This window comes from Aegilops tauschii, chromosome 7 (genome assembly GCF_002575655.3).
Source record: "Aegilops tauschii subsp. strangulata cultivar AL8/78 chromosome 7, Aet v6.0, whole genome shotgun sequence".
Lineage (NCBI taxonomy): Eukaryota > Viridiplantae > Streptophyta > Magnoliopsida > Poales > Poaceae > Aegilops > Aegilops tauschii.
The window spans coordinates 456773949-456784205 of record NC_053041.3 but is presented as its reverse complement, the minus strand read 5'-3'; positions in this window follow the sequence as shown (position 1 = coordinate 456784205).

The following is a 10257-nucleotide window of genomic DNA, read 5'->3' as shown; positions in this document are numbered from 1 at the left end:
GGTCTGTCACATTCAGATCCGTAAGTATTTTGCAAATTTCTATGTCTACAATGCTCTGCACGGAGATACTCTAAAGCCTTTTGTCACTTCCATAATCGAGAAACATATCCTTATTCCACTAAGGATAATTTTGACCGCTGTCCAGTGATCTACTCCTAGATCACTATTGTACTCCCTTTGCCAAAATCAGTGTAGGGTATACAATAGATCTGCTGCACGGCATGGCATATTTTATAGAACCTATGGCCAAGGCATAGGGAATGACTTTCATTCTCTTTCTAACTTCTACCGTGGTAGGGCTTTGAGTCTTACTCAATTTCACACCTTGTAACACAGGCAAGAACTCTTTCTTTGACTGTTCTATTTTGAACTACTTCAAAATCTTGTTAAGGTATGTACTCATTGAAAAAAACTTATCAAGCGTCTTGATCTATCTCTATAGATTTTGATGCTCAATATGTAAGCAGCTTCACCGAGGTCTTTCTTTGAAAAACTCCTTTCAAACACTCCTTTATGCTTTGCAGAATAATTCTACATTATTTCCGATCAACAATATGTCATACACATATACTTATCAGAAATGATGTAGTGCTCCCACTCACTTTCTTGTAAATACAGGCTTCACCGCAAGTCTGTATAAAACTATATCCTTTGATCAACTTATCAAAGCGTATATTCCAACTCCGAGATGCTTGCACTAGTCCATAGATGGATCGCTGGAGCTTGCATATTTTGTTAGCACTTTTAGGATTGACAAAACCTCCTGGTTGCATCATATACAACTCTTCTTTAATAAATCCATTAAGGAATGCAGTTTTGTTTATCCATTTGCCATATTTCATAAAATGCGGCAATTGCTAACATGATTCAGACAGATTTAAGCATAGATACGAGTGAGAAACTCTCATCGTAGTCAACACCTTGAACTTGTCGAAAACCTTTTTGCGACAATTCTAGCTTTGTAGACAGTAACACTACTATCACTGTCTGTCTTCCTCTTGAAGATCCATTTGTTTTCAATGGCTTGCCGACCATCGGGCAAGTCAACCAAAGTCCATACTTTGTTCTCATACATGGATCCCATCTCGGATTTCATGGCTTCAAGCCATTTTGCGGAATCTGGGCCCACCATCGCTTCTTCATAGTTCGTAGGTTCGTCATGGTCTAGTAACATAACCTCCAAAACAGGATTACCGTACCACTCTGGTGTGGATCTTGATCTAGTTGACCTACAAGGTTCAGTAATAACTTGATCTGAAGTTTCATGATCATTATCATTAACTTCCTCACTAATTGGTGTAGGTGTCGCAGAAACTGATTTCTGTGATGATCTACTTTCCAATAAGGGAGCAGGTACAGTTACCTCATCAAGTTCTACTTTCCTCCCACTCACTTCTTTCGAGAGAAACTCCTTCTCTAGAAAGGATCCATACTTAGCAACGAATGTCTTGCCTTCGGATCTGTGATAGAAGGTTTACCCAACTTTCTCCTTTGGGTATCCTATGAAGACACATTTCTCCGATTTGGGTTTGAGCTTATCAGGATGAAACTTTTTCACATAAGCATCTCAATCCCAAACTTTAAGAAACGACAACTTTGGTTTCTTGCGAAACCACAGTTCATAAGATGTCGTCTCAACGGATTTAGATGGTAGCCTATTTAACGTGAATGTAGCTGTCTCTAATGCATAACCCCAAAACGATAGTGGTAGATCGGTAAGAGACATCATATATCGCACCATATCTAATAAAGTACGGTTATGATGTTCGGACACACCATTACACTGTGGTGTTCCAGGTGGCGTGAGTAGTGAAACTATTTCACATTGTTTTAACTGAAGGCCAAACTCGTAACTCAAATACTCTTCTCCACGATCAGATCGTAGAAACTTTATTTTCTTGTTACGATGATTTTCCACTTCACTCTGAAATTATATGAACTTTTCAAATGTTTCAGACTTTTGTTTCATTAAGTAGATATACCCATATCTGCTCAAATCATCTGTGAAGGTCAGAAAATAATGATACCTGCTACGAGCCTCAATTTTCATCGGACTACATACATCTGTATGTATGATTTCCAACAAATCTGTTGCTCTCTCCATAGTTCCGGAGAATGGCGTTTTAGTCATCTTGCCCATGAGGCATGGTTCGCAAGCATCAAGTGATACATAATCAAGTGATTCCAAAATCCCATCAGTATGGAGTTTCTTCATGCGCTTTACACCAATATGACCTAAACGGCAGTGCCACAAATAAGTTGCACTATCATTATTAACTTTGCATCTTTTTGGCTTCAATATTATGAATGTGTGTATCACTACGATCGAGATCCAACGAACCATTTATTGGGTGTATGACCATAGAAGGTTTTATTCATGTAAACAGAACAACAATTATTCTCTAATTTAAATGAATAACCGTACTGCAACAAACATGATCAAATCATATTCATGCTCTACGCAAACACCAAATCACACTTATTTAGTTTCAACACTAATCCCGAAAGTATAGGGAGTGTGTGATGATGATCATATCAATCTTGGAACTACTTCCAACACACATCGTCACCTCGCCTTTTACTAGTCTCTGTTTATTCTGCAACTCCTGTTTCGAGTTACTACTTTAGCAACTGAACCAGTATCAAATACCGAGGGGTTGCTATAAACACTAGTAAAGTACACATCAATAACATGTATATCCAATATACCTTTGTTCACTTTGCCATCCTTCTTATCCACCAAATAGTTGGGGTAGTTCCGCTTCCAGTGACCAGTCCCTTTGCAGTAGAAGCACTTAGTCTCAGGCTTAGGACCAGACTTAGGCTTCTTCACTTGAGCAGCAACTTGCTTGCCGTTCTTCTTGAAGTTTCCCCTTCTTCCCTTTGCCCTTTTCTTGAAACTAGTGGTCTCGTCAACCATCAACACTTGATGTTTTTCTTGATTTCTACCTTCGTCGATTTCAGCATCACGAAGAGCTCGGGAATTACTTTCGTCATCCCTTGCATACTATAGTTCATCACGAAGTTCTACTAACTTGGTGATGGTGACTAGAGAATTCTGTCAATCACTATTTTATCTGGAAGATTAACTCCCACTTGATTCAAGCGATTGTAGTACCCAGACAATCTGAGCACATGCTCACTGCTTGAGCTATTCTCCTCCATCTTTTAGCTATAGAACTTGTTGGAGACTTCATATCTCTCAACTCGGGTATTTGCTTGAAATATTAACTTCAACTCCTGGAACATCTCATATGGTCCATGACGTTCAAAACGTCTTTGAAGTCCCGATTCTAAGCCGTTAAGCATGGTGTACTAAACTATCAAGTAGTCATCATATTGAGCTAGCCAAACGTTCATAACGTCTGCATCTGCTCCTGCAATAGGTCTGTCACCTAGTGGTGCATCAAGGACATAATTTTTCTGTGCAGCAATGAGGATAATCCTCAGATCACGGATCCAATCCGCATCTTTGCTACTAACATCTTTCAACATAATTTTTCTCTAGGAACATATCAAAAATAAACACAGGGAAGCAACAACGTGAGCTATTGATCTACAACATAATTTGCAAAAATACTATCAGGACTAAGTTCATGATAAATTTAAGTTCAATTAATCATATTACTTAAGAACTCCCACTTAGATAGACATCCCTCTAATCCTCTAAGTGATCACGTGATCCATATCAACTAAACCATGTCCACTCATCACGTGAGATGGAGTAGTTTCAATGGTGAACATCACTATGTTGATCATATCTACTATATGATTCACGCTCGACCTTTCGGTCTCCGTGTTCCGAGGCCATATCTGCATATGCTAGGCTCGTCAAGTTTAACCTGAGTATTCCGCGTGTGCAACTGTTTTGCACCCGTTGTATTGAACGTAGAGACTATCACACCCGATCATCACGTGGTGTCTCAACACGAAGAACTTTTGCAACGGTGCATACTCAGGGAGAACACTTTTATCTTGAAATTTTAGTGAGAGATCATCTTATAATGCTACCGTCAATCAAAGCAAGATAAGATGCATAAAAGATTAACATCACATGCAATCAATATAAGTGATATGATATGGCCATCATCATCTTGTGCTTGTGATCTCCATCTCCGAAGCACCGTGCTCGTGATCTCCATCTCCGAAGCACCGTCATGATCACCATCGTCACCGGCACGACACCTTGATCTCCATCGTAGTATTGTTGTCGTCTCGCCAACTTATTGCTTTTACGACTATCGCTACCGCTTAGTGATAAAGTAAAACAATTACATGGCGATTGCATTGCATACAATAAAGCGACAACCATATGGCTCCTGCCAGTTGCCGATAACTCGGTTACAAAACATGATCATCTCATACAATAAAATATAGCATCATGTCTTGACCATATCACATCACAACATGCCCTGCAAAAACAAGTTAGACGTCCTCTACTTTGTTGTTGCAAGTTTTACGTGGCTGCTACGGGCTTAGCAAGAACCGTTCTTACCTACGCATCAAAACCACAACGATAGTTTGTCAAGTTGGTGTTGTTTTAACCTTCGCAAGGACCGGGCGTAGCCACACTCGGTTCAACTAAAGTGAGAGAGACAGACACCCGCCAGTCACCTTTAAGCAATGAGTGCTCGCAACGGTGAAACCAGTCTCGCGTAAGCGTACGTGTAATGTCGGTCCGGGCCGCTTCATCTCACAATACCGCCGAACCAAAGTATGACATGCTGGTAGGCAGTATGACATATATCGCCCACAACTCACTTGTGTTCTACTCGTGCATAGCATCAACGCATAAAACCAGGCTCGGATGCCACTATTGGGGAACGTAGTAATTTCAAAAAAATTCTATGCACACGCAAGATCATGGTGATGCATTGCAACGAGAGGGGAGAGTGTTGTCCACGTACCCTCGTAGACCGAAAGCGGAAGCGTTATCACAACGCGGTTGATGTAGTCGTACGTCTTCACGATCTGACCGATCAAGTACCGAACGCACGGCACCTGCGAGTTCAGCACACGTTCAGCTCGATGACGTCCCTCGAACTCCGATCCAGCCGAGTGTTGAGGGAGAGTTTCGTCAGCACGACAGCGTGGTGACGATGATGATGTTCTACCGACGCAGGGCTTCGCCTAAGCTCCGCAACGATATTATCGAGGTGTAATATGGTGGAGGGGGGCACCGCACACGGCTAAAATATCGTATATCAATTGTGTGTAGAGGTGCCCCCCTGCCCCCGTATATAAAGGAGCAAGGGGGAGAGGGCCGGCCAAGGGGAGGTGGCGCGCCCAAGGGGGGAGTCCTACTCCCACCGGGAGTAGGACTCCTCCTTTCCTTGTGGGAGTAGGAGAAGGGAAGGGGGAAGGAGAAAGAAGGAAGGGGGCGCCCCCCTCCCTAGTCCAATTCGGACTAGCCCATGGGGAGGGGTGCGGCCACCCTTTGGGGCCTTTCTCTCCTTTCCCGTATGGCTCATTAAGGCCCAATACGAATTCACGTAACTCTCTGGTACTCCGAAAAATACCCGAATCACTCGGAACCTTTCCGAAGTCCAAATATAGTCGTCCAATATATCGATCTTTACGTCTCGGCCATTTCGAGACTCTCGTCATGTCCCCGATCTCATCCGGGACTCCGAACTCCTTCGGTACATCAACATACATAAACTCATAATAAAACTGTCATCGTAACGTTAAGCGTGCGGACCCTACGGGTTCGAGAACTATGTAGACATGACCGAGACACCTCTCCGGTCAATAACCAATAGCGGAACCTGGATGCTCATATTGGCTCCCACATATTCTACGAAGATCTTTATCGGTCAAACCGCATAACAACATACGTTGTTCCCTTTGTCATCGGTATGTTACTTGCCCGAGATTCGATCGTCGGTATCTCGATACCTAGTTCAATCTCGTTACCGGCAAGTCTCTTTACTCGTTCCGTAATACATCATCCCGCAACTAACTCATTAGTCACAATGCTTGCAAGGCTTATAGTGATGTGCATTACCGAGTGGGCCCCAGAGATACCTCTCCGACAATCGGAGTGACAAATCCTAATCTCGAAATACGCCAACCCAACAAGTACCTTTGGAGACACCTGTAGAGCACCTTTATAATCACCCATTTACGTTGTGACGCTTGGTAGCACACAAAGTGTTCCTCCGGTAAACGGGAGTTGCATAATCTCATAGTCATAGGAACATGTATAAGTCATGAAGAAAGCAATAGCAACATACTAAACGATCGGGTGCTAAGCTAACGGAATGGGTCAAGTCAATCACGTCATTCTCCTAATGAGGTGATCTCGTTAATCAAATGACAACTCATGTCTATGGCTAGGAAACATAACCATCTTTGATTAACGAGCTAGTCAAGTAGAGGCATACTAGTGACACTCTGTTTGTCTATGTATTCACACATGTATTATGTTTCCGGTTAATACAATTCTAGCATGAATAATAAACATTTATCATGATATAAGGAAATATATAATACTTTATTATTGCCTCTAGGGCATATTTCCTTCAACTTGTACTAGTTGTCTCCTTTCAAATTTGGCCGTTGTAGCATCCCTTCCCGCCAGCATTTGGGAAGAGGACCCGAGCCTCTATAAATAGGGCTAGCCACCACAGTAGGAGGCAACTGATCCTGGGCTATTCAGATCATCCTCATCCATGCAAAATCACCAAGCACAAGAGCACCTCTCCTCAGGAGGTTGTTCTTCCCTTGTAACTAATCATCCTCAGCCCAAGAGGCAATCCACCACACCACACTGGAGTAGGGTATTACACCACATCGGTGGCCCGAACCAGTATAAACCTTGTGTCCCTTTGTTCTGCGAGTTCGACCCGCTGAGCCTTGAGATCGCGGTGAGGGAGAGTGCTAGGGGGAGGAGAGATCTTCGTGCGCACCCCAGTGTTCGAAACTCAAGGGTTTTGCCGGAACCCAAAATCCGACATTTGGCGCGCCAGGTAGGGGTGCGCTGAAGCTCTCCCTCCGTCGATCCATGCTCTGCCACTGCCACGTCTCGCCCCCATGGCCGGCGTCGCTCTCCCGGCTGGGATGGCAGATGTCCATGGCGGGGCCAGGGGGCTCAGAGCCTTTGCCCCCGCGTTGCGGCTGGTGCGGTGGCCGCCCAAGTTTAAGCCGGAGATGCCACCGCGTTACGACGGCGCGGCGGACCCGTCGGCCTTCCTGCTGGCATTGAAGAGGCCGTCCAGGAGGCTGAGGGTGACGACAGGGTCATGGCCAACTGGCTTCCCATGGCCCTCACTTGTGCACCGCGCGCCTGGCCGCTCAACCTCCCAGAATCCACGGTGGCATCTTGGGAGGAGCTGTGCGGCCTCTTCGCTACGCACTTCGCAGCACCGGCACCCCTCGCCGTCGCGGCCCTCCTCGGCGGCTCGCAAGTGCCGCCCTCGGACCGTCACACTAATACGTCCATTTTGCATCATGCTTTTATATCGATATTTATTACACTATGGGTTGTTATTACACGTTATGACACAATACTTATGCCTATTCTCTCTTATTTTACAAGGTTTACATGAAGAGGGAGAATGCCGACAGCTGGAATTCTGGGCTGGAAAAGGAGCAAATATTACAGACCTATTCTGCACAGCTCCAAAAGTCCTAAAACTCCACGGAAGTTATTTTTGGAATTAATAAAAAATACTGAGCGAAGAAAGTACCAGAGGGGGGCCACCCACCATCCACGAGGGTGGGGGGCGCGCCCCCCTGCCTCGTGGGCCCCCTGGCAGGCCTCCGGTGCCCATCTTCTACTATATGAAGTCTTTTACCCTGGAAAAAAAATCAGAAGCAAGCTTTCGGGAAGAAACTGCGCCGCCACGAGGCGGAACCTTGGCGGAACCAATCTAGGGCTCCGACAGAGCTGTTCTGCCGGGGAAACTTCCCTCCGGGAGGGGGAAATCATCGCCATCGTCATCACCAACGATCCTCTCATTGGGGGAGGGGGGTCAATCTCCATCAACATCTTCACCAGCACCATCTCCTCTAAAACCCTAGTTCATCTCTTGTATCCAATCTTTGTCCCAAAGCCTCAAATTGGTACCTGTGGGTTGCTAGTAGTGTTGATTACTCCATGTAGTTGATGCTAGTTGGTTTATTTGGTGGAAGATCATATGTTCAGATCCTTTATGCATATTAATACCCCTCTGATTATGAACATGAATATGATTTGTGAGTAGTTACGTTTGTTCCTGAGGACATGGGAGAAGTCTTGCTATAAGTAGTCATGTGAATTTGGTATTCGTTTGATATTTTGATGAGATATATGTTGTCTTTCCTCTAGTGGTGTTATGTGAACGTCGACTACATGACACTTCACCAATGTTTGGGCCTAGAGGAAGGCATTGGGAAGTAATAAGTAGATGATGGGTTGCTAGAGTGACAGAAGCTTAAACCCTAGTTTATGAGTTGCTTCATAAGGGGCTGATTTGGATCCATATGTTTCATGCTATGGTTAGGTTTACCTTAATACTTCTTTTGTAGTTGCGGATGCTTGCAATAGGGGTTAATCATAAGTGGGATACTTGTCCAAGAAAGGGCAGTACCCAAGCACCGGTCCACCCACATACCAAATTATCAAAGTAACGAACGCGAATCATATGAGCGTGATGAAAACTAGCTTGATGATAATTCCCATGTATCCTCGGGAGCACTTTTCTCTATATAAGAGTTTGTCCAGGCTTGTCCTTTGCTACAAAAAGGATTGGGCCATCTTGCTACACCTTATTTACTTTCATTACTTGTTACTCGTTACAAATTACCTTATCACAAAATTATCTGTTACCAATAATTTCAGTGCTTGCAGAGAATACCTTACTGAAAACCGCTTATCATTTCCTTCTGCTCCTCGTTGGGTTCGACACTATTACTTATTGAAAGGACTACGATAGATCCCCTATACTTGTGGGTCATCAAGACTCTTTTCTGGCGCCATTGCCGGGGAGTTAAGCGCCTTTGGTAGGTGGAATTTGGTAAGGAAAAATTTATATAGTGTGCTGAAATTTACTGTCACTTGTTACTATGGAAAGTAATCCTCTGATGGGCTTGTTCGGGGTATGTTCACCCCGACCAGTAGAGCAAAGAGTTGCTCCTCAACCTACTGAACCTACTGAAAATGTTTACTTTGAAATTCCTTCGGGTATGATAGGGAAACTGCTAGCTAATCCTTTTACAGGAGATGGAACATTACATCCCGATTTGCACCTAATCTATGTGGATGAAGTTTGTGGATTATTTAAGCTTGCAGGTATGCCCGAGGATGTTATCAAGAAGAAGGTCTTCCCTTTATATTTGAAGGGAGAGGCATTGACATGGTTTAGGCTATGTGATGATATGCGATCATGGAACTACAACCGATTGAAATTGGAATTTCATCAGAAGTTTTATCCTATGCATCTTGTTCATCATGATGGTAATTATATATATATATATATATATATATATATATATTTTTGGCCTCGCGAAGGAGAAAGCATCGCTCAAGATTGGGGGAGGCTTAAGTCAATGTTATATTCATGCCCCAATCATGAGCTCTCAATAGAAATGATTATTCAAAAAATTTATGCTCGGCTTTTCTCTCAATAATCGATCCATGCTCGATACTTCTTGTACTCGCTCTTTTATGATGAAGACTATTGAATTCAAATGGGATTTATTGGAAAGAATTAAACGTAACTCTGAAGATTGGGATCTCAACGAAGGTAAGGAGTCAGGTATAATACCTAAGTTTGATTGTGTTAAATCTTTTATGGATACCGATGTTTTCCATGAATTTAGCACTAAATATGGACTTGACTCTGAGATAGTAGCTTCTTTCTATGAATCCTTTGCTACTCATGTTGATCTCCCAAAGGAGAAGTGGTTTAAATATAATCCTCCCACTGAAGTAAAAGTAGTTGCACCTATTAAAGTTGAAGAAAAGACTATCACTTATAATGATCCTATCGTTCCTACTGCTTATATTGAGAAACCACCTTTCCCTGTTAGAATAAAGGATCATGCTAAAGCTTCAACTGTGGTCAACAAAAGTAACATTAAGACACCCAAACCCCCTGAGAAAATTAAAGTTGAACCTAGTGTTGCTATGGTTAAAGATCTCTTGGTTGATAATATTGATGGGCATGTTATTTACTTCTGCAATGAAGCTGCTAGAATTGCTAGACCTGATACTAAAAATAAACATAGACCTGTTGTAGGCATGCCTGTTATCTCTGTTAAAATAGGAGATCA